Genomic DNA, 17500 nt, shown 5'->3' on the forward strand with positions numbered 1-17500 from the left:
AGTAGTATATAGAATTATTTAGTAGTATATATAGAAATATTTAGGAGTACATATAGAAATATTTTGTAGTATATATAGAAATATTTATTAGTATATATAGAAATATTTATTAGTATTTATAGAAATATTTAGGAGTATATAGAAATATTTAGTAGTATATATAGAAATATTTAGTAGTATATATAGAAATATTTAGTGGTATATAAAGAAACATTTGGCAGTTTATAAAGAAATCATGGCATCTAGAGTGCCAGGGACTGGAGGACCATTGTATGGAATTCTTATAAACGAGACCCAAGAACCTATGTCATTATCCTCCGAGGGGAATAGTGCCTTCAGTGCACCTCGCGCGGTGCACTGCAGACAATATATACTTTCAAGTTTATTGCAGCGTCCCTTCGGCCCCAAGCTGCAACCCCTTTCATTCATTTTTACTGTACTTCCATTCATATTATCTTTCTTCCATCATACTTTTCCACACTGTCCTAACAGCTGTTTCATAGTGCGGCTGCGAGGCTTTCCTCCTGTTACACCTTTCAAACCTTTTTGCTCTCAATTCCATTTTCAGCGCTGAATGACCTCATGGTCCCCGCGCTTGGCATTTGGCCTAAATTTTATATTCCATCCCTTAAGTCATGAGCTTTCGTTTGCAAAGATTTTCATGCATATTTGAACGATCATATATATATATCTTTATTATTATTATTATTATTATTATTATTATTATTATTATTATTATTATTATTATAAAACCACTATTCAGGTGGAGCAAGTTATTATTATTATTATTATTATTATTATTATTATTATTATTATTATTATTATTATTATTATTATTATTATAAAACCCCCTATTTATGTAGAACAAACCCAGTTGCTGCAAAACGTGACTATGCCGATATGAATCTGAATAACATAAAGAAAAAAAAAAAAATAAATACAAGAAAGGGAGAGAGACTCCCAACTCTGCTCATTCACTCGAACAGAAAGGATATATTATAGCAGACGGGAGAGGAAGAACTCAAGCAACAGTTTCCGCAAACGTTTCTGGGCCCAGAACTTAATTAAATTCGGGGTAGATTTTTCAGGGCGATACGTTTCTCCGAAATTAGCTTCGTTACACGGAGGTGCCACGGACAATGGATGCTTTGCGTGTAGCATCAGTTAGTTTAACCATACCGCGCTCTAAAAGAAAACTATTGCGCCGGCTTTGTCTGTCCGTCCGCACTTTTTCTGTCCGCCCTCAGATCTTAAAAACTGCTGAGGTTCAGAGGGCTGCAAATTGGTATGTTGGTCATCCACCCTCCAGTCATCAGTCATACCAAACTGCAGCCCTCTAGACTAAGTAGTTGTTATTTTATTTAAGGTTAAAGTTAGCCATAATCGTGCTTCTGGGAACGATATAGGCCAGGCCACCAATGGGGCCGTGGTTAAAGTTTCATGGGCCGCGGCTCATACAGCATTATACTGAGACCACCGAAAGATAGATCTATTTTCGGTGTCCTTGATTATGCGATGCACAGAAAACTCGATTGCGCCGAAGATTCTTCGGCGCATTTTTTACTTTTTTCTTCTTTGTAAGGAATATTCAAGTCTGTCTCAAGAATAGGTAACTTTATGGTAATGTTAATGTAGCAGGGATTGCCTTGCTGGAGAAATTAAATGAAGAGAGATGAGGTCGGTATTAAATTAAAGTGTATTACAAAGAAAAGTCTTAATGTTTTCCTGTAATTTTTAAAAGATTCCTTTTACCAGAACACTTGGTTCTTTGAATATATTTTGTTAAATTAACTGGCAGTATGTACGTTACCTTGTGCAGCTGTAGAGGGGAATACCGTCAGTGCACTTCTCACAGTGCACTGTAGACAATACTTAAGGTTCTTTGCAGCTTCCCATCAGCCCCTGGCTGCAACCTGTTTCATTCCTTTTACTGTACCTCCGTCCATATTCTTTTCCATCTGACTTTCCAGCCTCTCTAACAACTGTTTCACAGTGCATCCTGTAACACCTTTCAGACCTTCTTACTGTCAGTTTCCTTTTCAGCGCTGAATGACCTCTTAGGTTGCAGCGCTTGGCGTTTGGCCTCAGTTCTGTATTTCAATTCCTTACAACCATTGAAACTTATTGAAAAATTATTGTAAGAGCAAACCCCGAAGAATGGTGCCTATGAGAACGAGACAGGTCTTAGACAGTTCTGAGACAGGTCTTGGACAGGGCCGGGACAGGTCCAAGACAGGTTCTAGACAGGGCCGAGACAGGTCTGAGACAGTTCGGCCGAGGCGGGTCCTAGACAAGTTCTAGACAGGGCCGAGACAGGTCTGAGACAGGTTTTAGATAGGGCCGAAGTTTTACCAGACCACTGAGCTGATTAACAGCTCTCCTAGGGCTGGCCCGAAGGATTAGAGTTATTTGACGTGGCTAAGAACCAATTGGTTACTTAGCAACGGGACCTACAGCTTATTGTGGAATCTGAACCACATTATACCGAGAAATGAATTTCTATCACCAGAAATAAATTCCTCTAATTCTTCATTAGCCGGCCGGAGACTCGAACTCGGGCCTAGCGAGTGCTAGCCCACAACTCTACCGACTCTCCCAACGAGGAACTTAGACAGGGCCGAGACGTGACAGGTCTTGTACAGGGCCGAGGCGGGTCATAGACAAATCCCAGACAGGTCATAGACAGGTCCCTGACAGGTCCCAGACAGGTCCCAGATAGGTCCCACTCGGTAAAAAAAATTTAATACCGCATGATCAGCTCCCCGCGGAAAGGCAGTTCGTGTAACGTAACGATGAGGTAATGGCCCCGTAATTCGTTTCATGAGGGCCGTCCACCGACCCTTCATCCTGACAAAGTGCTTCAACGGTGAAAAGACCCGAGTGACTCGATAAAGAGGCTGTTATTATGTCTGCCATTTTGTGACTCGGGTCATTTGTAACTTCAGAAAGGTGGCTGGGGTGCTTGAGGAAAACCCAGTGGGGTTCAAGGTTAAGGATTTCTCGTGGCCTGGAATTGTAATTGGCATGAGAGAAATTATACTTGGCGTAAGAATTGCTACTGATGTTGAAGTCTTCTGCGGAAGTCTCACCCATAATTCAAGAGCTGAAAGGATGGGCATGGTAGTGATGTTTCTCTCTCTCTCTCTCTCTCTCTCTCTCTCTCTCTCTCTCTCTCTCTCTCTCGCTGAAATTATGATTGGCATAAGTTACCGATATTGCTGTTGAAGTCTTTCCTCATTCCTGATTCAGCAGTTAAAGAATGAATATGGTAGTGACTGTTACTTTCTCTCTCTCTCTCTCTCTCTCTCTCTCTCTCTCTCTCTCTCTCTCTCTCTCGCTGAAATTATGACTGGCATAAGTTACCGCTGTTGCTGTCGAAATCTTTTTGACTCATTCCTGATTCAACAGTTAAAGAATGAATATGGTAGTGGATGTTATTCTCTCTCTCTCTCTCGCTAAAATTATGATTGGCATAACTTAAAGCTATTGCTGTAGAAGTCCTTTTTACTCATTCCTAATTCAGCAGTTAAAGAATGAATATGGTAGTGTCTCTCTCTCTCTCTCTCTCTCTCTCTCTCTGTGGTCTGAAAGTATGATTGCCATAAGTTACCTCTAATGCTGTTGAAGTCTTATTTGGAAGAGGCTCATCTTTTATTCAGAAATTGAAGAATGGATATGGTAGTGATCTCTCTCTCTCTCTCTCTCTCTCTCTCTCTCTCTCTCTCTCTCTCTCTCTCTCTCTCTCTCTCTACGTCCCCGTGGTAAGGGACACAGGTTGTTTGGTAGAAAAATAATGCGATATTAAAGTTAAAAAGCGGGAAGGGACGTGTCAGCAAAAATAAAAGAATGTTCCACATATAAAATAATTTAGTTTTTATCCCAATTTCTTTTTCATGATTTTTGTTGCGTGTGTTTGCGTCATTTTGTTTTTAATTTGGGTTTTTAGGATCTTAAAATTATTAGTTAAAAACTTTTATTTTATATCTGATTCCCCTTTCACATATTTGTTTTTGCGTGAGTTTTAATTTTTTTTTTTTTGCCTTCCATATGTAAGGTGACAGGGAGCTTAATTTTTGTTCTTTTGCTTTGCATATGTAAGGTGACAGAGCAAGTTGAAAAACATATTATGTATCACTAATATGTAGCATTACTTCTCTGTCCATCTCGTAATAAAATTTCATTCATATTTACATATCTTAACTATTAATATTTTCACATGAACGGGGAGGAATTTCATGGCGGTTGGTTATTTGAATATTGTAGAGGTTCTGTAATTCGTCAGACACAAATAATGTATTGTTTTCTTATTTCACAATACACCAAGGCGATATATCCTCAATTTTTCTATATACCAATAATAACAAAAACTGTTTTCACAATTTCTGCGGGGAAGGAAGCTGTTTTATAATTATCGAACACACTAACAAGAGATGTCCTGAGGTTTGCCATAAATCAGTTGACAACAAACCTATTTTTAACTATCTTGGAAGGAGTTTGGTTAAGGTATGACTAACGGTAACTGTAAAGATGTTGACAGATGACGTTGCTTTCCAAAAATGCGTCGCAGACTTTCTCCCAGAGGAAAGACATTAGTTGCTTCCCATCAAGCTCGCCTTGAAGAAAGTGGCCATTTTTCAAGGAAGAGTCCCATCACGTCATAAGGCTTTGTTTCATGAGAAAGTCTTTTGTTTATAGTAAATGTATCTTGTTTCATTTCGTCCCACGATCTGTGTATATTTTATTTCGTTTTCATAAGTATGCATTTTAAATTTTAAATTACTGTTCAGTACCCATTGAATGTTAGTGGTTATGAGATGCCAATACATTTTTAAAGCTATTTTTATTTTGCTTATCATACGAATGTCCCTATGTGTCAGTCTAACATTATTAATTAGAATTGTAAGTTATGTCTTAGATATTTGTCGAAGCTTTTCACGTTAACCCTGCATCTTCCGATTGGCTGAGTAATTTTCTTTAATGTTTGTAGGGTACTAAGCAAATTGGCTCCCAGAATTTAGAGAGAGAGAGAGAGAGAGAGAGAGAGAGAGAGAGAGAGAGAGAGAGAGAGAGAGAGAGAGATTTAAACCAAAGACTCTTAGAGACCTTGAGAGAGAGAGAGAGAGAGAGAGAGAGAGAGAGAGAGAGAGAGAGAGAGAGAGAGAGATTTTGAATTTGAGAGAGAGAGAGAGAAAGAAGATTAAAGCAAAGACTTAGGGATCTAGAGCCTTAAAATATCAACGTTCCTTACCTTGAGATTTTAAGACTAAGAGAGAGAGAGAGAGAGAGAGAGAGAGAGAGAGAGAGAGAGAGAGAGAGAGAGAGAGAGAAATTTAAAGCAAAGACTGTAAGGGATCTAGAGATTTTAAAATATCAGGTTCCTTACCATGAGATTTAGAGAGAGAGAAAATTTAAAGCAAAGACTGTAAGGATCTAGAGATTTTAAGAATTAGAGAGAAAGAGAGAGAAATTTAAAGCAAAGATTGTAAAGGATCTGGAGATTTTAAGAATGAGAGAGAGAGAGAGAGAGAGAGAAATTTAAAGCAAAGACTGCAAGGGATCTGGAGATTTTTAAGATTTATAGAGAGAGAGAGAGAGAGAGAGAGAGAGAGAGAGAGAGAGAGAGAATTAAACCAAAGACTGGTAGAGCGACCTTGAGATTTTAAGGATAAGAGAGAGAGAGAGAGAGAGGAGAGAGAGAGAGAGAGGGGAGAGAGAGAGAGAGAGAGAGAACTGATCACAAGCTACAAAATCCGGGCGGAAATAATAGCATCTGTGAATGGCATCCCAGGCGATACCAAAAGCTGATGTGAAAGGTAACAGCTGTTGAGGAGGCACATTTGTTAGGGCTGCCTTCCCTCTTGTTCTTCAACGGCTCAGTGAAGAGAGAGAGAGGAGAGAGAGAGGAGGAGAAGGAGAAAGGTTCTGTACGATTTTAACCAAAATTGTGCCACTGGTATCGCTATGGCTTTTCTGTAAGGCGGGATGTGCCTTTTATTTTTACAAATTATACATTATATATATATATATATATATATATATATATATATATATATACCTGTATATATATCTCACAAACACACAGTCTATATATATGTGTATATATGTTATATATAAAATACATATATAATTCTGGTTCACATCGGGGTCGAACCCCGTTCACTCAGTTGAAAGGCCAGGGTGCTACCAACTGACCCGCAGAAAGTTGTTTCTGTGGGTCAGTTGGTAGTGCCCTGGTCTTTCATTTGACAGACCAGGGTTCGACCCTGAGGTAAGTCAGGGATCTATACGTGTGGAAACATGATTGCCATATGTTGATTAGTTATATATATATATATATATATATATATATATATATATATATATATACACACACATATACATACACTCGTATACGTGTGTGTATACGCCAAAGGTCAACGACATGTTGACAACTAAAAAGTTGTCAACAAGTCGTTTTGGGTTAGGTTACTCTTCTCATGGGATGAAAATTCGTGAAATGAATTGAAAGATGCTGAACTTGATGAAAAGAATGTGAGAAAATTAAAACAATTGAAGTAATTGTAAAAAATGTAAGTGAAGAAACAGTGTCTGGAAATAGATACAGGATGTTAACAATACAGGGGTATTTTTCTGTGGAGGCTGCCGTTTTCTTTCAATTCATTTCACAGAAAACGGGAGACTGCCGTTTTCTTTCGATTCATTTAACAAAAAACGGGAGACTGCCTTTTTCTTTCGATTAATTTCACAAAAAACGGGAGACTGCCGTTTTCTTTCGATTCATTTCACAAAAAATGGGAGGCTGCCGTTTTCTTTCGATTCATTTCACAAAAAATGGGAAGCTGCCGTTTTCTTTCAATTCGTATCTTTTACAAGAACATTCGATTAAACGGTAAAGAACATAACGAATCCAGGTCTTGACTCGGATGGTCACTGTTAAAATCGATTCAGTTCCCCAGCGAGCCATTGATATTTTTGCAGCATCCCTTCGGCCCCTAGCTGCAACCTGCTTCATTCCTTTTGCTATACCTCCGTTCACATTCCATCTTACTTTCCAAACCTCTCCTAGTGCAAATGCGAGGTTTTCCTCCTGTAACACCTTCCAAATCTCATTTCTCCCAGTTTCCTTCTCTAAGCTGAATGACCTCACGGGTCTCAGCGCTTGGCCTTTGGCCTAAATTTAACATTCCAGCTCTAATTCCTAACACTAGTACCTTGTGTATTTTTAGGTGTTGCTAAGGTGAAGATTACGGGTAATGGCGTCATGATAGACTGCTATTAGGTACTGTGAGTCATGCAGTATAATAATGTTCCCAATATATATAAAATACTCATAGTATTGTGAGTCTTGAAATTGTGAGTCTTGAAAAAGGAGAAACAAATCCACAGTTCTGTATATATTCACATATATTCATTGAAAAGGGGAACCGCACAGATTCCCGAAAGCTATCTGTACAGTTTTATCTTTAAATATATGAACACATACAAAACTGTGGATTTGTTTCGTCAATGTTCCCAATAGTCACTAACTTGTGTAGTGGACTTGTGTAACGGGGTCAGCTAATTAACGAGGTACTGGATTTCCTAGAACTGGGTCTCATAATCCCAGTGGGTAAATCGCTCACTAATCGGCTTTAGATCGAGGTTTTTGCTTCGTTTTCGATTACAGGAATCCAAATGACTGAAACAACCGGTGCGCCATTTGAAGGCTGTACTTCATCATTATCGGATACAGCAGTTATGTAATTTAATAGACTTTGAGTAAGCGGGTCCTTTCGATTAGTTATCAGTGTCCGAGCTTCGCTTTGTTATGATCAGGTACATAGAACATTTGTGTATACATATACATGTGTGTATATTATATACATATGTATATATATATGTATATATATATATTTATATGTGTGTATGTTGTGTGTGTGTGTGTGTGTAACAAATTCTTCGGACTTTTTGGATACACTTGTCACTGCAAAGCCTTGGATCCAAGTGCAAGAAGTAAGAAGCATAATCACAGCGAGGTGAGTCGTGTGTGTATATATATATTATATATACGGTATGTATATATATTATATATATGTATATACATACATACATACATACATACATACATACATACATACATACATACATACATTAGGTATTTCTTATATGAAACTCCTTTAAGTTTCAAAGTTTATTACGGTGTCAATAACCTAGATGTCATGACGAAAGTTTTAATAACCACAAACCAATCAATCAGTCAATTCTGACGGTATATTTCAGCATGTTCTAATAGATTAAGAAACTATATTGTGTTGTTGGTTTTTGAATACGTGTTATATCTCATGAACACTGCTTTTTCAGTTAGTTTTAGTACGTCCTTTAGCTGTCTTTTGAAAAATGGGATTATATAGAACTTCTTGTATTTGTTAACCAGGAGCGTTTAAAAAGTTGGAAATGTCATTTTGAATTTTTGATAGTTCCTAGTATGTAATATTTTCAAATTGGTAGACATAGGTTTAATTTTCTCACTCAGTGAGAGTCAGCATCATGATGAGAAATGAAAACCACATTGAAATGATAGAGGCTGATAGATGCTTGGAATTAAATCACTATTATTATTATTATTATTATTATTATTATTATTATTATTATTATTATTATTATTATTATTATTCAGAAGATGAAGAACCCTATTCATGTGAAACAAGCCCTCAGGGCCAATGACTTGAAATTCAAGCTTCCAAAGAATATTAAGGTATTCAATCGAAAGAAGTAACAGAAGGTAATGGGGAATACAGAAAGTTATTAGAAAACCAGATAAATTAACAAATGAATAAATAAGTAAAAAATTAATTAAAATATTAAAATACAGGTTGAATTGTATTAGGGTAGTATTGCATTGCATCTTTGCTTGAACCTCTGAAGTTCCAACTGCACGACTTCCTCTGAGATTCTGTTCCACAGTATGCTAATCTAAAAGAGGTCTTTGTCAAATAGATTTGTGTAAATCTTCAGGCGATTCTCCAGTATTTAATTATACTTGCAATGTAACCACGGGGTGTTCCCTCTACTACTTACCCTTTTTTAAACAAAATTCTCAACAGTTTGGATAACAGATCGAAGGTCCAGGAAACCAAATGATTTTCTCTCAGGTCCGTGCAATTGGAACCTCAGAAGTTCAAGCGAAGATGCAGTGCATTACTACCCTAAAGCTGTTTTCCTTGTATTTTATAATATACTTATATTTTTATCAATTTATTTATTGATTTGTTAATGTATTTTTTTCTGTTAACTGATCTCTTCTTTTTGGTATTTCCTTTTACCTTCTGTAACTTGTTTCAGTTGAACTCCATATTCTTTCGAAGCTTTGTGGGCTTGTTCATATGCCCCTTTGGTGGGCTTGTTCTGAATAATAATAATAATAATAATAATAATAATAATAATAATAATAATAATAATAATAATAATAATAATAATAATAATAATAGCTTGAAATCGAAAATTTAATATACTGCCATTCAGTACTGCTTTAAATCATGTATACGAGTATATTACTGCTCAGAAACTTAAAAACGATGGTTAATGCTTATTAGAAAGCTGAGCCCTTAACAAGAGAAATGAATGCTTAAGATAACTGATGCATGGGCCTCAGTGACAGGTCCCAATTAAAAATAATAGCCATCCTAAACATTATTTAAGATGAACTATTAGCCTGGTGTTTCATTATGAATCTAAATAACTCTTTCGGGGCAGCTTACAATCTTAATCTTATCAGTGGGATACCGTGTAATAAAGAATTTTTTCAAATTGTTTTATTAATCTGGTGTGTATGTATTTCTCACACACTTATGTAAATGTTCACAACTTCGTCTTTGCGCCCGTAAGTAAATGCCTGAGTTAATGAATCATATTTCGCTTTGAAACTATTATTATTATTATGTCTCCCCCCCCTCCGGGAATATCAAACGTCGAAGTAAGTAAGGATAAAAGGGACATATAATGTGGCTGAATAAGCTTTTTTAACGTACCTGTGGAGCACAATTACGTTCTCGCGACGCTCACGTTCAGACGAACCAGTAACCACGATTACGTTCATACATAGCATCAGCCGACTGTCGTGGCAGAAGTAGCAGACTTCGTCAGACTCGTGCAGCAGAAAATGCAGCAGTCACAAGCAGAGAGCAAAAATAGATCAGCAGTAAAGGAAAGCAGAGAACCCACAGAGGCAAGCTGCGTAACAACGTAAGCAGGTAGATTCTAGTAGATGGAGACGGATCGTCGACAAATCGAGAAGATGGAGAAAAGAGAACGTGAAGAGAGAGAGAGAGAGAGAGAGAGAGAGAGAGAGAGAGAGAGAGAGAGAGAGAGAGAGAGTAAATGGAAACACTAAGGAAAATAGAGGTAGGAAAGGTAGTTGCACCGTCAGCAGACGGAACTTGTTATTTCAGGTCTGGCTGCCTCGTTAAATACCCCTGAGCCACCAGGCCATTCGAAAACATAACAGCCGTGAAAAGATCATGTTAAATGAACATTTGCCGGAGCTAGCTTGATCCCAGAGGAGAAGCGTTTAGAAATGTTGCTCTCAAGAACTAATAGGAGATCCTGCGTTTATTTCTGACTTGCAAGATTAAGAGGCAAAGGACGCCTATGGACATCAACGTACAAATAACGAATCAAATCACTGACTTCGTCACCAGGGAAGATTCAAAGTCTGGTCTAAAATGACTTGCAAACCTGGAGGAACAATTCAAGACATAGTAGCGTGAATTCCCCTGAAAACCAGGAGTTAACCATTCAAGAGATAGCAGTGCGGATTGGCCTGCACACAGCTACCTGTGATTGCACTTCGATCAGGAATCCCCAGTCGAGGCTGGAAGTACAGTGCTGTGGTTCCTTTTTCCGTGATCTTGCCTGTGAGCAATGTCGTTCTGTAATTCCGTAGAGTACCCTCGATTTTCTCCCGTACCTGCACAGACGCGTAAAAATACACTAGTGTACTTCAGTACCTTTCTTGCGCTTGTAGAATAGAATATTGCCAAAAGTTGAGTGTCTCAGTTTTCTGTTTGGCATATATATTAAGGACAACAATTTATTACGACTGTTTGGTAGTTTTATTGTCGAAAGTGATGAAATCACTTTGTTAATGATAAAACTTCCACATAAAGACGTTTCAAGAGTAGGTAAAATAGGCGTTATTATTCGGGAGATGGTTTTTCAAGCAGTGAGAGAGGTCAGCCATTTACGCTAACTTCTTGTACAGATTTTTCTTTGAAGTTGAAATGGAATGAGAAAGTAGACTAAGGACGAATGGAGTTGAATGAGAAAATGCGAGGCTTCAACAGAAGATAGGGTCGGCCTTGGAGGTCATTAGTTCCGCTGAGGGTAAATTGAACTTTCTAGCAAATTAGTTTGTTGAAGCCTAATGGGCTAATGGGGTCATTTCCTTCCTGTCGTGCAATGGACAATTTGTTAACAGTGATATAAAGTTTCGTCGAAATTGCGCTTATCTGTGCATATTCCTTGTCTTACATCTGAAATATCAATTTCTAAAGCATACGGACTCCTAGGAATTTGACAAGACGGAAAATACGGTATATTCATCCATTATCCATGCCTGAAAAATATTGTACCGTACATTAACAGAAATGCTGGACCATACAAGTATCAACCGTACCGTACATTACTGTCAGCCATGTCCCCAAGATGAAGCCAAGCGCAACAAGTAGGTAGTGCTCTAAAAAGCTCTCAGTGTTCCAGTGGTGAAACTGATTTCAGCCTGGTGATTTTAGAACCGCAAGAAGTTTAGTTTGTGGCACAAAAAAAAAAAAAAAAAAAATTCAGGAAGTTGTTTTCTACACAAAGTCGAAAGTTCAGACGGAGTTTCAGTGAATTCCTTGTGCTGATTTTTAACTGCCCATCATCATCTGGACAGAGGAGTCAGACAGAAGTGGGCCAATGATAGAAATGGCAGCTGCGAAGGCAATGCAGTCTCACCCAGGAGAAACACTCGGAAGTTCGGTGGACCAGATAATCACCTTGCAAAATACTGTGGGTCGAAAGATATCACCTTGATCAGTGCCAGAGGAATGAACACAAGGAGGAGGCATGATCCAGGTAAGAGAAGACAACGCAATGCTTGAATCAGTGACGAAGAGTAAAACCGAAGTTGTAGGCGTCCTCAAGGCCAGTATTACAAAATGGCAGCCAGTCTGTCAAAACAAAATAATTTTGTTTCAAGGCCGACAACAATTCAAGATATATTTTTGACAGAAGTTTCAAGAGACTGGAAAGGAAAGCTTGAAGAACTTTCAACGATTGAACTTGGTGTCTGATAACAAGCTACCAGTTTATGGAAGAATTTCCAAGGGGGCGTATCATAAGTAACGCCATCTTTTCTGTCAAATCAGTTACGAAATTAAATCTTTTATGACCATCTTTGGTTTATACCAGGGGTTCCCAACCTTGCTGTTCTTCTGTGCCCCTTGGGCATTTTTATAGATTCCTGTGTATCCCTAGAAATTGAGGATGAAGAAGAAAATCAATGGGCATTTTTGTAGATTCCTGTGTATCCATAGAAATTGAGGATGAAGAAGAAAATCAATGGGCATTTTTGTAGATTCCTGTGTATCCCTAGAAATTGAGGATGAAGAAGAAAATCAATGGGCATTTTTATATTGTCCTGTGTATCCCTAAAAATTGGGGATGGAGAAGAAAATCAATGAAATTGATATTGTGATATAATTTTATTATGAAATCTGTTTGTGTAGAGTAAAGCTTTGTTTACTAAAATGAGGAAATAAATAAAAAAAAGACATGACGTTGTGCAATCTCAATGCAGATTACATCATGTATTCAGCAGTACTGGCTGTTCTCTCAGATCCAATGCCCCTGATGAGTACAAATGTACAACGGGGGTTCATGTACCACAGGTTGGGAACCCTTGGTTTATACAATGGACATCGATGCCGTAAGCATTCTAATGAAACGGCAAAGTGGAAGTCTACGGGGAATTCTTGTCACATTTAAGTACTTGACAGAAACTGCAGAAGAAAGGCTTAAGTAGCCATTTACCCCAATATTTTATTTGTCATAAGTTTGAATTCAGAAAACACAGATCAAACTCCCTGTTTCCAGTACCTTCCAAACAGCCGGATGGAGGTACGTGCAAGGAAGAGTGCAACAAAAACAAGTAAAAAATGCGCCGAAGTTTCTTCGGCCCAATCGAGTTTACATCATGTAATCAAGGCCACCGAAAACAGATCTATTTTTCGGTGGTCTTAGTATAAAGGTTTATGAGACGCTCCCCATGCCAGACGCACGATTATGGTTAACTTCAACCTTAAATAAAATAAAATCTACTTAGGCTAGAGGGCCGCAATTTGGTATGTTTGATGATTGGAGGGTGGATGATCAACATACCAATTTGCAGCCCTCTAGCCTCGGTAGTTGTTTTTAAGATTTGAGGGCGGACAGAAAAAAGTGCGGACGGACAGACAAAGCCGGCACAATAATTTTCTTTTCATAAAACCGAAAAAGGATATATGATCTAAACATCAGACACAAATTATTTCAACCAGCCGAGATGGTTAAAAAGGTCACCAACATTCTAATCTTTTACTGCCATCTAACCTCTCCCTCGTTATCGCTGACCGTTTTTCTTTTATCATCCTCCTCCCATTCTTACTGTTCTCCCAACCCCTCCTTCCTCTTCGACCCCCTCCCCATTCCAACCCTCCTCAGACCTTCATTTTCACGTTCACATGTTTGGGCTCACTTCGGATCGTATCTGCTCGTCAGCATGTTTGGGCTCACTTCGGATCGTATCTGCTCGCCAACATGTTTGGGCTCACTTCGGATCGTATCTGCTCGCCAACATGTTTGGGCTCACTTCGGATCGTATCTGCTCGGCAACATGTTTGGGCTCACTTCGGATCGTATCTGCTCGGCAACATGCTTGGGCTCACTTCGGATCGTATCTGCTCGCCAACATGTTTGGGCTCACTTCGGATCGTATCTGCTCGGCAACATGCTTGGGCTCACTTCGGATCGTATCTGCTCGCCAGCATGTTTGGGCCCACTTCGGATCGCATCTGCTCGCCAACATGTTTGGGCTCACTTCGGATCGCATCTGCTCGCCAACATGTTTGGGCTCACTTCGGATATCATCTGCTCGCCAACATGTTTGGGCTCACTTCGGATCGCATCTGCTCGCCAACATGTTTGGGCTCACTTCGGATCGCATCTGCTCGCCAACATGTTTGGGCTCACTTCGGATCGTATCTGCTCGCCAACATGTTTGGGCTCACTTCGGATCGCATCTGCTCGCCAGCATGTTTGGGCTCACTTCGGATCGTATCTGCTCGCCAACATGATTGGGCTCAGGAGGATCGCATCTGCTCGCCAACATGTTTGGGCTCACTTCGGATCGCATCTGCTCGCCAACATGTTTGGTCTCTCTTCGGATCGCATCTGCTCGCCAACACGTTTGGGCTCCCTTCGGATCGTATCTGCTCGCCAACATGTTTGGGCTCACTTCGGATCGTATCTGCTCGCCAGTTGTTTGAGCAGAGAGGGAGGATCGTCAGTCTTAATTCTACGTCAATCCTTAAGGACAGTTCGGTGCCCAGACCGACTGTGCCATTCAAACCAGTTTATATAAATAAATTTATGTGTGTATATATAATACATATATTATATATATACATCTACAAGCATACATAAATTTACACACACACGCACACACACACATATGTATATATATATATATATATATATATATATATATATATATATAGGATACCTGATTGTTGTTGCACTAAGATAAGAAATAAGTTCATTATATTAATGGCAAAGCCACTCACGTTAATATAAACACGTTAATTGTTTAGCGACGCATTTGTATTTTTGTTTACTTATATACTTTAATATAACAAACTATTGGGAAACTTAACCATAATGAATTCTGAAAGTCTGTGGTATAACATTTACTTTCTGCTGCCGTAGATTCATTAATGGAAGTGCAAGACGAAGTGGGCGTGCAATTATGTTTCGTAATGAAATCAGATGGTGGGCGCAGCCATCCATCCTTTGATTTAATTGCACCTCTTGCTTGAAACCCTTCCCACCGTGGTCTTAGACCAAGACGCTACATTTGAAACAACATTTATTCTCGTATATACCTTTTTTTTTTTTTTAAAGTGTTTCCGTAGGGGGATAGTACCGTCAGTGGCATTACTTACGGCTCTTTGCAGCGTCCCTTCCTCAGGCCCTGGCTGCAACCCCTTTCGTTCCTTTTACTGTACCTCCTTTCATAGTCTCTTTCTTCCATCTTACTTTCCATCCTCTCCTAACGGTTGTTTCATAGGGCGACTGTGAGGTTTTCCTCCTGTTACACATTTCAGACCCGATTGCCAATTTCAGTTTCATCGCTGAATGACCTCGTAGGTCACAGCGTTTGGCCTTTGGCCTAACATCTATATTCTATTCTATCCTGTTTTTTTTAATTGTTATATTACAGTACATTACATTATATATTGATGGGAAGTACAGGCATCTCAATATTCCCATCCCTCGTTTGTATTTTGCGCGATTGATGGGAACATCTGCTCCGTTGTTTTGGTTGTAACTACGTCATTGTGTTGTTCACTTACGATTTGTAATTGCCATATGAACCCTTACTCAGCCACGGACTTTGCTATAGTCTGTACACTTAAGGCTTTCACTGTCTAGTGTTTAAAGTTACTCTCTCCCGTGTGAGCACATTTTGCACATACATTGAACTTTTCACCCTTATTATAACATTCACAAATACTCACCCACATATGCATATTATGCAAACCAGATTTTTCTTCCAACCAGATTTTTCTTCACTTGCACTTGCACCAGCATTCATTTAATATTATTAATAGTGATTTGGTTACAACACAATTCCTAAATTTTATTTTTCATGTGAGCTGTATGTTTGCCGCAAGGGAAGAATTTTCCAAGTTAAGTTTAGAATGGTTATAAGCAAAATGCTTCTCAGATATTCTGCTTTCAGATATTTTGATCTTTTCTCTACTTTCTGTTTCTCAGACTGTCTCATTTATTCCTTATTCCTTCCTATTCTTGATGTTTTGACTTCAGTATGTATGTTGAGTTACATAACAAAGGGTGTGGATCTTATCAGCTATTTTTCGTGTATTTTCCTTCTTGACAGGATTGAATCAGAAGCAGTTCTGCTATCAGTGACTCTGCCTATACTACAGTGCCAAAGCTGCTTATATTGGACAGAATTTGTCTCTGTTGAGAATCATAAATTTTCTGAATGAATGGATATGTAATTTACTTTTTTTCTAGTGCTAAGCTTGTGTATTCGCTATCGTCTCACTTTTGCCTGGATTACTATTATCAAGGCCAAGAGAAAGAGAAGGTCTGCTCACTCCCCCCCCCCAAATCCTCCATGTAGGCGGAGCTTTGTCTACCTCCTTATTGCGTCAGCAGGTGAATTACCGTAACGAGCAGATACCTCTAAGATACGTCATCGCCTACGTAGTTACACCAGGTGGGAGGCGACTCCACCCAATTGGGTACAGACCTTGTCTCTCTTGGCGTTGACTGTAATCATTAGCCTTTAAAGAAGTCAATTTTTTTTTCGTTAATTTTGGAAATAGGTCCCAATGTTTTTCCTTTACTTTTTTGTTCCCCGCTGATAGTCAGCTCAGTGGCCTGGTTAAACTATTTTAATAGTAATTTTTCCCAGCCAGCTTCAGACATGATCCTGATTAGGGCACTAGATTGTCAGTCCCGTCAGCCAGTCGTAGACAGTAAACAGTTTGTAGATCGCGAGTATGGCTTATTTATAAAAAAAAAAGAAAGTAAAGGAAGAAAGAAAAATTAACTGAATTGCCTTCATGTAGCAACAGTGGAAAAGTTACTGGTTAATAAAAATAATTTAGACGTTACTGAGATAAAATATGTTGTGGACTGATAAGAAACTTCCTAGTTAATAAAAATATTTCAGAAGTTACTGAGATCAAATTTATTGCAGACTGATAAGAAACTTACTGGTTATTAAAACTATTCTAGAAGTTACTGGGATCAAATTTAGTGCAGACTGATAAGAAACTTACTGGTCAGTAAAAATATTTTAGAAGTTACTGAGATCAAATTTATTGCAGTCTGATAAGAAACTTGGTTAATACAGATATTTTAGAAGTTACTCAGACCAAATTTATTGCAGACTGATAAGAAACTTACTGGTTATTAAAACTATTCTAGAAGTTACTGGGATCAAATTTATTGCAGACTGATAAGAAACTCACTGGTTAATAAAAATATTTTAGAAGTTACTGAGATCAAATTTATTACAGGCTGATAAGAAACTTAGTGATTAATAAAAATATTCTAGAAATTACTGAGATAAAATTTATTGCAGACCGATAAGAAACTTACTGGTTAATACAGATATTTTAGAAGTTAATGAGATCAAATTTATCGCAGACTGATAATTGTTTTTTGCATTTTTCGTTTTCTGTTCCCA

The 17500-nt window shown here is 38.4% G+C and overlaps 1 protein-coding gene across 40 annotated transcripts in view; it reads left to right on the forward strand.

Annotated features, from left to right (window-relative positions):
• LOC136840690 (nucleolar protein dao-5-like) overlaps positions 1 to 17500 on the forward strand; it is a 1019029-nt gene that overhangs the window by 314451 nt on the left and 687078 nt on the right. The window lies entirely within an intron of this gene.

Source organism: Macrobrachium rosenbergii, chromosome 8 (genome assembly GCF_040412425.1).
Source record: "Macrobrachium rosenbergii isolate ZJJX-2024 chromosome 8, ASM4041242v1, whole genome shotgun sequence".
NCBI classification, from domain to species: Eukaryota; Metazoa; Arthropoda; class Malacostraca; order Decapoda; family Palaemonidae; genus Macrobrachium; species Macrobrachium rosenbergii.